The following is a 12,457-nucleotide window of genomic DNA, read 5'->3' on the forward strand; positions in this document are numbered from 1 at the left end:
CCCTGGGTAGGTGGATTGACCACGCTAAATTGCCCCTTAATTGGAAAAATGACTTGTGTATACTAACTTTATAAAAAAAAACTCTGCCCCTACATTATAATAACTTAAGCAGGAACATTTAGGCCATCCCTCGTGGAGATATGTTATCTCTTTTGTAAGTCTGTGTCTTTGGCCGTTTCTTCCTTTATTTATCTTGATTTGTCATCTGAAACCGGCAGAGACTCAGTGACAAGATTCACCTGGACTTGTACGTCCTCATCCATCTGGTTTATCTCTTCCATGCCTGTGGCTCTAAATAGTGTATCAGCAACAATGAGATGCTTGCCTAGTGTGTAGATCATCTCGAAGTCATACCCTTGTAGCATTATGAACATTCACTGAATCCAGGGGACATCTCATTAAGATTTTCCTTAATTATTGTGACCAATGGTCTGTGGTCAGTCTCCACGACAAACGTTGGAGAACCATGGGTGGAATTCTCTGTCTCGCAGCACCAGATTTCTGGTGTGGGATTCACTGTCTCGCCAGCCAGCCAATGGGGTTTCCCATTATGGGCAGGCACACGCCATCGGGAAATCCCCGGGCTGCTGGTGCAACGGAGAATCGCGACAGCGGAGAATCCAGCCCCATATCCATAAGGCGCAATTCTCCTGATTTACGAAAAATCGGAGAATAGCGGGCGGCGTAAATTTTTACGGACACGCTGGTCCGACGCCCTCCCACTATTCCCCCCCCCCCCCCCCCCCCCCCCCACAGCTGCCCCCGACACGAATCGCTGCTCGCCGTTTTTTTACTCTTTCTCCCTCCGCCGCCCCGCTGGATCCATTCGCAGGGCGGCTGAGGGGCATACCGGCCCGCGCATGCGCGGGTTCAACGCATATGCGTGATGACATCATCCGCGCATACGCGGGTTGGAGTCGTCCAATTCGCGCATGCGCGGCCGACGTCATCTGACACGTCAGCCGTCGCTAACTTTGGCTAGCGGGCTTAACGAAATTCGTTAAGACCGCGATGCCGGAGTTCACGGCCACGCGATGCTAGCCCCGACCAGGGAGCAGAATTGGTTCCCGGTCGGGGGGGCGGAGGCTGGCGTCAAACGCGCCCGTTTTTGACGCCAGCGTCCCGATTTTTCGCAACTCGGGAGAATCGCGCCCATGGAACTTAGTGAGACCATTAATTAAACATAGGCATTCCTTTTCATTTGTCCATACCTGTGTTTCGTATGTGACATTGATCTGGATCCATGTGCTACTGGAAGCCAGTATTCTTCCAATTCTGGTTGTAATAAGGCCGCTCCAAAACCATCCTTTGATGCGTCTGTTGAAATTTTCGTCGTTTTTGCTGGGCCGAAAAACATCAGGGCTGTTGTCAATGATACTTCAATGCTTGCCATTCCTGTTCAAGTCGAGTAGACCATTGAAATATTGTGGGCAGGATTCTCCAAACCCCGCCGGGTCGGTGAATTGCCGGGGGGGTGGGGGGGAGGGGGGGCAGCGTGAATCCCACCCCGCCACTCCGACGCCGGCCGCGATATTCTCCGGCAGCCAAAATATCACGCCGACGGGAATCACACTGCGCGCCTTGCGGAATGGCGAGGACCGACGCAACGCAATGGGCCCCAGGGCTGCTCCAAATCCCCGGGCCGGATGGGAAAAATTCCCCCCGATGTGACCACGGGTCATGCCGGCGTAAATCAAACAAACTTTTCAGCGGTGTCAACCAGTCATGCTGGCTGACGCCGGCGAGCACGGATGTAGGGGTCGGCGTGGGGCGGCCGCCGGAGAGGAGACGGCACGGCTGCAGGTGGGGGGGGGGGTCAAGGGTGCCGGTGGAGGGTGTGTGCAAGAGATCGTGGTCGGTGCCGGGGATGGGGGCTGAGTGCCAGAGAGGGGGGGGGAATGGGAAGTGTGAGTGCTGGGGAGGTGGGGTTCGGGGGAGTGTGAGTGCGGGGGGGGGGGGGGGGAGGGGGTGAGTGCCGGGGAGCGCGGGGAGGGGGTAGAGGGGCTGGGAGGACAGGGGGGGCTGGGGAAGGGGGGGCGGTGGAAGGGGGCTGGGGAGGGTGGGAGAGGGGGCTGGGGAGGGGGGGCTGTGGAGCGGGGGAGGTGATAACTGCGCAGCCCCCCTCCCCCTCCCCAGCCCCTCTCCCCCTCCATAGCCCCCCTCCACCCTCCCCAGCCGCCCCTCCCCGGAGGGGGAAGGGTGGGTGCACTGGGGAGGGGGGGCTGGGGAGGGCGAGGAGCGGAGGGGGAGGGAAGGCTGGGGAGGGGGGCAGGGGAGGGGGAGAGGGGGCTGGGGAGTGGGAGGGGTGCAGGGGAGGTGGAGTGGTGGGGTGCAGAGAGGGGTGGTGGGGGGAGGGGGGCTGGGGAGGGAGGGAGGGGGGCTGAGGAGGGGGGGGAGAGGTGGCTGCAGAGGCGGGTCTGGGAGGGGGGACTGGGGAGGGTGGGAGGGGGGCTGGTGTGGGGGGAGGGGGGCTGCGGAGGGGGGTGGGCTGGGGAGGGGGAGGAGGCTGGGGTGGGGGGGCAGAGGCGGAGGGGGAGCTGGGGAGTGGGATGCTGGGGAGGGGGACGGGGCGGAGGTCTGGGGAGGGCGAGATGGGGAGGGGGGTGCTGGGGAGGAGGTGCTGGAGAAGGGCGAAGAGGGGTGGGGGAGGGGGGTTGTGGAGGGGAGAGGACGTGCTGGGATGGGGTGCTGGGGAGGCGGGAGGGGGCTGGGGACGGGGAGGAGGGGCTGTGCAGAGGGAAGGGGGGCCTGGGGAGGGGGATACGGGTGGACTGGCGAGGGAGAAGGGGTGCTGGGGAGGGAGAAGGGTGGCAGGGGAGGGGGGCTGCGGAGGGGAGGGGGCTGTGAAGTGGGAGGGGGCTGGGGACAGGGAAGGGGAGGCTGGGTGGGGGGGTTGCTGGGGAGGGGGGGGTGGCTGGGGAGGAGAGGGGGGTGAGTGCCGGGGGGGGGCTGCCAGGGAGGGGGGAAGGCTGCCAGGGAGGGTAGCTGGGGACGGAGGGAGTCGTGGCTGGAGAGGGGGGGAGGGGGTTGCAGAGGGGGGGAGGGTGCGCTGGGGAGGGGGAGGGGCGCTGGGGAGCGGGGGGGTGTGCTGGGGAGGGGGGCTGGGGAGGAGGGAGAGGGGGGTGGGGAGGGGGTGCTGGGGAGGTGGGGAGGGGGGCTGGGGAGGGAGGGAAGGGGATGTGGAGGGGGAGAGGGTGCGCTTGGGGAGGGGGTGGAGGGACTTGGAAGGGGGGGCTGGTGAGGAAGGGGGCTGGGGAGGGGGGCGGCTAGAGAGGGGGGCTGGGGAAGGGGGCTGGGGGGGTGTTGGGGTGAGGGGGGTGGGGGGAAGGGGGTGGGGGGGTTGGGGGGAGGGGTGGGGACGGCGGGGTGGGGGGTGTTGGGGGAGGGGGTGCGGGTGGGGTTAGGGGGAGGGAGGTTGGGAGGACGGGGGAGCTAAGGTGGGGGGAGGGGGTCTGTGGTTGGAGGGCTGGGGTGGGGGGAGGGAGGGGCTGAGGTGGGGGGGCTGGGGTGGTGGGAGGGAGGGGCTGAGGTGGGGGGCTGGGGTAGGGGAGGGGCGCTGGGGAGGAGGGAGGGGGACTGGGGAGGGGGAGGGGGCTGGGGAGGACTGGATGGGGACTGTGGAGGGGGGAGACGGTGACTGTGAAGGGGGGGAGGGGAGCTGCGGAGGGGGGCTGAGGAGGGCAGCTGGTGAGGGGGGCTGGGGAGGGGGGGAAAGGGGGCTGTGGAGGGATGAAGAGGGGGCTGGGGAGGGGGGTTGCGGGAGCTTGGGAGTGGGTGGGGTCTGGAGAGGGGGCTGGGGAGGGGGAAGGGGCTTGAGGTGGAAGAAGGGGGGCTGGGGAGGGGGAGTGGGATGGGGGGTGTTAGAACCAACAATTCTACGGATACGTGCTTGTAGGATTAGAATAGCGGTTTTAATATAGTTACAACAGAGCCAGCCTGTTAGCCGTTGAACTTTCGGTCAACTGGTCGACTGACCCTGTGGCACTGATCTTTATACAGCAGCTCCCGGGGGAGGAGTCCTGGGCGGAGCCAAGGGAGAAGCCCAGTATAACTCTCGAGCATTCCCAGAGCTACTCCCCTGGTGGTCAGGTAGTGCAACTGCACTTACAATATAGACACATGTATATACAGATTATAATCCGGTGTGAATCACATTCACCACATTCACCCCCTGTGAAAAAAAATCGAGTCCAGCGGGGGTGGTGGCTCACAGAGGTAGTCTGTCCGGTGGACGAATTGTTCTTTTCGGTCTTGCGGTGGCTGGGTGGTTGTTGAGAGCTGGGGTACGATGGCAGACTCCAGGGCGGGTCTCGTCCGAACTTTATACACCTCTGGCTCGACCGGAGACTGGGGGCGCTGGGGGCGGGCTGGTTCTGGCGCGTGGAACCGGTGGGGGTGACCTTGCGGAATCGGGGCGCAATGGGGCGGCAGCATAGGGAACGGGGTACGGGGTTCATCAGTGGGGGTGGGGGGGGGGGCTGGAACCAGCGGGTGCCAGGTCCCGAAGGGATACTGTGTCCTGGCGACCGTCCGGGAACTCCACAAATGCGTACTGGGGGTTGGAATGGAGGAGGCGTACCTTTTCAACAAGGGGGTCAGTTTTGTGCCCCCTGACGTGCTTCCTCAGGAGGACCGGGCCTGGTGTCCTCAGCCACGCCGGAAGTGAGACTCCCGTGGTAGTGCCCCTAGAAAAAATGAAGAGTCGCTCGTGAGGGGTTTCATTTGTAGCTGTACAGAGGAGGGATCTGATAGCGTGGAGCGCGTCTGGGAGGACTTCTTTCCATTGGGAGACTTGGAGCTTTCTAGACCGGAGGGTCAGTAGGACGGTCTTCCAGACTGTCGCGTTCTCCCTCTCCACCTGTCCATTCCCCCTAGGGTTGTAGCTGGTAGTCCTGCTCGAGGCGATGCCCTTGTCGAGCAGGTACTGACGCAGCTTGTCGCTCATAAAGGACGAACCCCGGCCGCTGTGCACGTAGCTGGGGAAACCGAACAGGGTGAAGATGCTATGCAGGGCCTTAATGACTGTGTGGGACAGGGGTGGGCAAACTACGGCCCAAAGGTCTTTATGCGGCCCACCAAGTCATTAAAAAAAAAAAATTTTTTTTTATTTTTTTTTAAATTTTTTATTTTTTATTTAAGGTTAATGGGGGGGGACTGTTGGGTTACTTACTGGTATAGGGTGGATACGTTGACTTGAGTAGAGTGATCATTGCTCGGCACAACGTCGAGGGCCGAAGGGCCTGTTCTGTGCTGTACTGTTCTATGTTCTATATGAGGCGCCCAGAATCATAACCGGGTGAAGTAATTATTTTACTTAATATACTATGCGGCCCTTTAAAATTGTGAATTTCTGAATGTGGCCCTTGCACGGAAAAGTTTGCCCACCCCTGGTGTGGGAGGTCATGTCGGGGCACGGAATGGCAAAAGGGAATCGGGAGAACTCGTCGATGATGTTGAGGAAATAAATGTTCTTGTTAGTGGAGGGGAGTGGCTCTTTGAAATCGATCGCAAGGCGTTCAAAGGGCCTAGAAGCCTTGACCAGGTGGGCCCTGTCTGGTCTATAGAAGTGCGGTTTGCACTCTGCACAGATAGGGCAGTCCCTGGTGACCGCTTTTACCTCCTCGTTGGAGAAAGGCAGGTTTCGGGCTCTGATGTAGTGGGCAAGCCGGGTGATCCCTGGATGGCAGAGGTCCACGTGGATGTATTTCAGACGGCTGATCTGCGCGCTGGCGCATGTCCCTTGGGATAGGGCATCCGAGGGCTCGTTGAGCTTCCCCGGTCGATATTTAATATCGTAACTATAGGTGGAGACTTTGATCCTCCACCGAAGGATTTTATCATTTTTTATTTTGCTCCTTTGCGAGTTGTCAAACATAAAGGCAACCGATCGTTGGTCAGTGATGAGGGTGAACCTCCTATCTGCGAGGTAGTGCCTCCAGTGACAAACAGCCTCCACGATGGCTTGTGCTTCCTTCTCGACTGAGGAGTGTCGGAGTTCTGAAGCGGATAGGGTACGGGAGAAAAATGCAACGGGCCTCCCTGCCTGATTTAAAGTGGCTGCTAGAGCTACCTCTGAGGCGTCGCTCTCAACCTGTAAGGGAGTGGATTCATCCACCGCCCGCATGGCTGCTTTGGCGATGTTGTCCCTGATGCAGCTGAAGGCTTGGCGCGCCTCAGCTGACAGGGGAAATTGTGTGGCCTTAAAGAGTGGGCTGGCTTTGTCCGCATATTGAGGGACCCACTGGGCGTAGTATGAGAAGAACCCCAAGCACCGTTTGAGGGCTTTGGGGCAATGAGGGAGGGGGAGTTCTAAGGGCGCATGCGGTCCGGGTCTGGGCCCAGGACTCCGTTCTCCACGACGTAGCCGAGGATGGCCAGTCTGTTTGTGCGGAAAACGCATTTCTCCTTGTTATAAGTGAGATTTAATTTCTGTGCCGTTTGGAGAAAACGGTGGAGATTGGCATCGTGGTCCTGCTGGTCATGGCCGCAGATGGTAACATTGTCCAGATACGGAAATGTGGCCCGCAGTCCGTACTGGTCTACCATTCGGTCCATTGCTCGTTGGAACACCGAAACCCCGCTCGTGACGCCGAAGGGAACCCGGAGGAAATGGAAGAGGCGGCCATCGGCCTCGAAGGCCGTGTAGTGGCGGTCCTCCGGGCGGATTGGGAGCTGGTGGCATGCAGACTTCAGATCCACCATGGAAAATAGCCGATATTGGGCGATCTGGTTTACCATGTCTGCAATTCTGGGGAAGGGATACGCGTCTAGGATCGTAAAGCGATTTCTGGTCTGGCTATAGTCGACGACCATGCAAAATTTTTCCCCGGTCTTGATGACCACCACCTGAGCTCTCCAGGGACTATTACTGGCCTCTATGATCCCCTCACTGAGCAGCCGTCGGACCTCCGATCGGATAAAAACCCTATCCTGTAGGCTGTATCGCCTGCTGTGAGTAGCTACTGGCTTGATATCTGGAGTGAGATTGGTGAAGAGAGGAGGGGGGGAGGTGCGCAGCGTGGTTAGGCTGCAGATAGTGAGTGGGGGCAGGGGCCCGCCGAAGCTGAGGGTGAGGCTCTTGAGGTTGCACTGGAAATCCAGGCCTAATAAGAGTGGCGCGCAGAGGTCGGGCAGGACATAAAGTTTAAATTTAGAATAACTAGCGCCTCGAATTGTGAGCGTAGCGACGGTGCGTCCTTGGATTTGGACTGAGTGGGAGCCCGAAGCGAGGGCGATAGTTTGGCTCACCAGAAAAATAGAAAGCGAACAGCGTCTTACCAGCTCTGGATGTATAAAGCTCTCGGTGCTCCCGGAGTCAAAGAGGCATGGCGTGCTGTACCCGTTGATCTGGACCTCCGCCATCGAACTTCGTGGGTGCTTGGGGTGGGATTGATCCAGGGTGACCGCGTTGAGTTGCGGGCCGCGTGGTGAGTACCCGGGGAAGTCGTATTCTTCAGATGAGCTTTCTGAGCATGCCGATGCAGATGGGGCCTGTGGATCGTACGTGGTGAGCGGCGAGGAAGATGGCGGCCCCCATGAGTCGCACGTGGCCGGCCGCATGGTGGGGGTTTGCCAAGATGGCGACCCCCATGGATTGCACGTGGTGGGAGGGGGCGGAGTCGGGGCGTAGGCCGCAGCATTTCGGGCCCCGCGGGCCCGCTGGTGTTGGGAGCGATTTGTTCTCTCCACTGGGGAGTTAAAAACTGGGACCCTTTTCGTGAGGCACACTCTGGCATAGTGGCCTTTCTTCCCACAGCTGCTGCAGGTCGCGGATCGGGCTGGGCAGTGCTGCCGCGGGTGCTGGCTTTGGCCACAGAAATGGCAGACTGGGGCAGCTGAGTAGCTGGCTGGGGCAGCTGAGTAGCTGGCTGGGGCAGCAGAGTAACTGGCATTGGCAGCGCGGTAGCTGGGGGGCCGTGCGGCATAGGCCTGGGGGGACTGTTGGTCGGGGGTCCACGATGAGGTCGTGGGGTCCGCGGGAAACGAGGTGAGGCTGCGGAAGGAAACTTCCATAGTGGTAGCAGCCTCCACAGTAGTGTCTAAGTCCTGGGCCCCCTTTTCTAGCAGTCTTTGGCGCACATAGTTAGACATAAGGCCGCCACGAAAACGTCCCGCACAGCAAGCTCCCTATGTTCAGCCGTGGTAACGGCTTGATAATTACAGTCATTGGAAAGATTGTTCAATTCCCTTACAAACTCGGCTAGCGTTTCTGTAGGCCGCTGACGACGAGTCGTAAACGCGTGGCGTGCATAAACCTCGTTAATGGGCCTAACGTACATTTTAGAACATAGAACATAGAACAGTACAGCACAGAACAGGCCCTTCGGCCCTCGATGTTATGCCGAACAATGATCACCCTACTTAAACCCACGTAACCCGTATACCCATAACCCAACAATCCCCCCATTAATCTTACACTACGGGCAATTTAGCATGGCCAATCCACCTAACCCGCACATCTTTGGACTGTGGGAGGAAACCGGAGCACCCGGAGGAAACCCACGCACACACGGGGAGGACGTGCAGACTCCACACAGACAGTGACCCAGCCGGGAATGGAACCTGGGACCCTGGAGCTGTGAAGCATTGATGCTAACCACCATGCTACCGTGAGGCCCCAAATTTTGTCCAATATTGCCAGCGCTGCGGTGTAAGAACCGGCCAGATTTAGCTGTGTGGAGATTCTGTGGCTTACCCTCGCGTGCAGTAGGCTGAGATTTTGTTCCTCTGTTGTTCCGGCAGTGCTGGCTTCTGCCAGGTAGGCTTTAAAACATCTCAGCCAGTGGGAAAAAATTTCCTTAGACTCTGCATCCTGTGGGTCGAGTTCTAGGCGTCCGGGGTTGAGGGCTGCTTCCATGATTTCTTCGACTGTTTCCTAAGTATATTAAATTGTTGGAACCAACAATTCTACGGACACGTGCTTGTCGGACTAGAATAGCGGTTTTAATATACTTACAACAGAGCCAGCCTGTTCGCTGTTGAACTTTTGGTGAACTGGCCGGCTGACCCTGTGCCACTGATCTTTATACAGCAGCTCCCGGGGGAGGAGTCCTGGGCGGAGCCAAGGGAGAAGCCCAGTACAACTCTCGAGCATTCCCAGAGCTACTCCCCCTGGTGGTCAGGTAGTGCAACTGCACTTACAATATAGACACATGTATATACAGATTATAATCCGGTGTGAGTCACATTCACCACAGAGGGCTGGGGTGGGGGGAGGGGCATTGGGGAGGAGGGAGGGGGGACTGGGGAGGGGGGCTGGGGAGGTTGGGATTGGTGGCAGGGAAGGGGGCTGGGGAGGGATGAGGGGGACTGTGGAGGGGGGAGGGGCTGCTGGGGAGGTAGGGTGCTGTCATGTGAGAGTACCTTTAAGAAATGCTGCTCATATTACAGAAGTGATGTCAGAGGGTGGGGGGAGCTGAGCTGAGCTCACTTCTGGATTTTTTTGAGAGTGCAGCTGAAAAGTGCCTGGCTGGTTTGCTGTGAGCTGTTTGAAAGGAGAAAGCCAGTTTGAGGATAACGCTGGGAATGTTTGTGTGTTTTGCAAAAAGCTGCAAGAAGAAAACACAGAACTGGTCTGTTGATGTCTGAAAATCCAAAGACTATGGGCGGAATTCTCCGCTCCCGCGATGAGTCGGGAAAGCCGTCGTGAACTTGGCCGAGTTTCACGACGGCCTCGGAGGCCGCTCCTCGCACCCTATTCAACCACCCCCCCACCCCCCCAGGGGGCTAGGAGCGGCGCTCCGTAAATCTCGGCCACTGGGCCTTGACGCTTGCGTGCCGAGAATGACGCGACGGCGGCGCTTAAGTGACGTCAGCCGCGCATGCGCAGGTTGGCCGGCTCCAACCCGCGCATGCGCGGCTGACATTACGACGGCTGACGGCTCCAACCCGTGCATGCGCGGTTGCCGTCTTCAACTCCGCTGCCCCGCAAGACATGGCGGCTTGATCTTGCGGGGCGGCGGAGGGGAAACAGTGCGTCCCTTTGAGACACTGGCCCGATGATCGCTGGGCACACATTGCGGGCCAGTCCCTCCCCAGCACGGCCGTGGTGCTCACCCCCACAAGCCACAAATGAGCATTTGGCACCCATGTTCACGACGGAAGTGGCCAGGTATGGTTGCCGCAGTCATGAACCGGTCGGGAACGTCAGGCCGCTCGGCCCATCCGGGATTCTTCCGAGCGGGGGGTGGGAGAATTGCGGGGGGGGGGTGCCTGGGCGGCGTGTCGTGAGTCGCCCGGCCCACCCGCGATTCTCCCACCCGGCGTGGGGAGCGGAGAATCACGCCCTATAAGTATATTGAATGTAACCTCATGTCTATTGTTAAAGGTAAAGTCTTTTGGAGGTTTAATGGAACATTTAATGGAACAACGAAATAAGGTAGGGGAACTACGAAATAAGGTAGGGGAACTGGCAGCATGGGTTGGTCCCTGGGACTTCGATGTTGTGGACATTTCAGAGACATGGATAGAGCAGGGACAGGAATGGTTGTTGCAGGTTCCGGGGTTTAGGTGTTTTAGTAAGCTCAGAGAAGGGGACAAAAGAGGGGGAGGTGTGGCGCTGCTAGTCAAGGACAGTATTACGGTGGCAGAAAGGATGCTACTTCTGAGGTAGTATGGGCTGAGGTTAGAAACAGGAAAGGAGAGGTCACCCTGTTGGGAGTTTTCTATAGGCCACGTAATAGTTCTGGGGATGTAGAGGAAAGGATGGCGAAGATGATTCTGGAAAAGAGCGAAAGTAACAGGGTAGTTGTTATGTGAGACTTTAACTTTCCAAATATTGACTGGAAAAGATATAGTTCGAGTACATTAGATGGGTCATTCTTTGTACAATGTGTGCAGGAGGGTTTCCTGACACAATATGTTGACAGGCCAACAAGAGGCGAGGCCACATTGGATTTGGTTTTGGGTAATGAACCAGGCCAGGTGTTAGATCTGGAGGTAGGTGAGCACTTTGGAAACAGTGACCACAATTCGGTGACCTTTACATTAGTGATGGAAAGGGATAAGTATACCCCGCAGGGCAAGAGTTATAGCTGGGGGAAGGGCAATTATGATGCCATTAGACATGACTTAGGATGTGTTGGTTGGAGAAGTAGGCTGCAAGGGTTGGGCACACTGGATATGTGGAGCCTGTTCAAGGAACAGCTATTGCATGTTCTTGATAAGTACGTACCAGTCAGGCAGGGAGGAAGGGGTCGAGCGAGGGAACCGTGGTTTACCAAAGAAGTGGAATCTCTTGTTAAGAGGAAGAAGGACGCCTATGTGAAGATGAGGCATGAAGTTTCAGTTGGGGCATTTGATAGTTACAAGGAAGCGAGGAAGGATCTAAAGAGAGAGCTGAGACGAGCAAGGAGGGGACATGAGAAGTCTTTGGCAGGTAGGATCAAGGAAAACCCAAAAGCTTTCTATAGGTATGTCAGGAATAAAAGAATGACTAGGGTAAGAGTAGGGCCAGTCAAGGACAGTGGTGGGAAGTTGTGTGTGGAGGCTGAGGAGATAAGCGAGATACTAAATGAATACTTTTCATCAGTATTCACTCAAGAAAAAGATAATATTGTGGAGGAGAATGCTGAGACCCAGGCTATTAGAATAGATGGCATTGAGGTGCGTAGGGAAGAAGTGTTGGCAATTCTGGACAAGGTGAAAATAGATAAGTCCCCGGGGCCGGATGGGATTTATCCTAGGATTCTCTGGGAAGCCAGGGAAGAGATTGCTGAGCCTTTGGCTTTGATTTTTAGGTCATCATTGGCTACAGGAATAGTGCCAGAGGACTGGAGGATAGCAAATGTGGTCCCTTTGTTCAAGAAGGGGAGTAGAGATAACCCCGGTAACTATAGGCCGGTGAGCCTAACGTCTGTTGTGGGTAAGGTCTTGGAGAGGATTATAAAAGATACGATTTATAATCATCTAGATAGGAATAATATGATTAGGGATAGTCAGCATGGTTTTGTGAAGGGTAGGTCATGCCTCACAAACCTTATCGAGTTCTTTGAGAAGGTGACTGAACAGGTAGACGAGGGTAGAGCAGTTGATGTGGTGTATATGGATTTCAGTAAAGCGTTTGATAAGGTTCCCCACGGTCGGCTATTGCAGAAAATACGGAGGCTGGGGATTGAGGGTGATTTAGAGATGTGGATCAGAAATTGGCTAGTTGAAAGAAGACAGAGAGTGGTAGTTGATGGGAAATGTTCAGAATGGAGTTCAGTTACGAGTGGCGTACCACAAGGATCTGTTCTGGGGCCGTTGCTGTTTGTCATTTTTATAAATGACCTAGAGGAGGGCGCAGAAGGATGGGTGAGTAAATTTGCAGACGACACTAAAGTCGGTGGAGTTGTAGACAGTGCGGAAGGATGTTGCAGGTTACAGAGGGACATAGATAAGCTGCAGAGCTGGGCTGAGAGGTGGCAAATGGAGTTTAATGTGGAGAAGTGTGAGGTGATTCACTTTGGAAAGAATA

This window comes from Scyliorhinus canicula, chromosome 16, assembly GCF_902713615.1.
Source record: "Scyliorhinus canicula chromosome 16, sScyCan1.1, whole genome shotgun sequence".
In the NCBI taxonomy this organism is placed as follows: domain Eukaryota; kingdom Metazoa; phylum Chordata; class Chondrichthyes; order Carcharhiniformes; family Scyliorhinidae; genus Scyliorhinus; species Scyliorhinus canicula.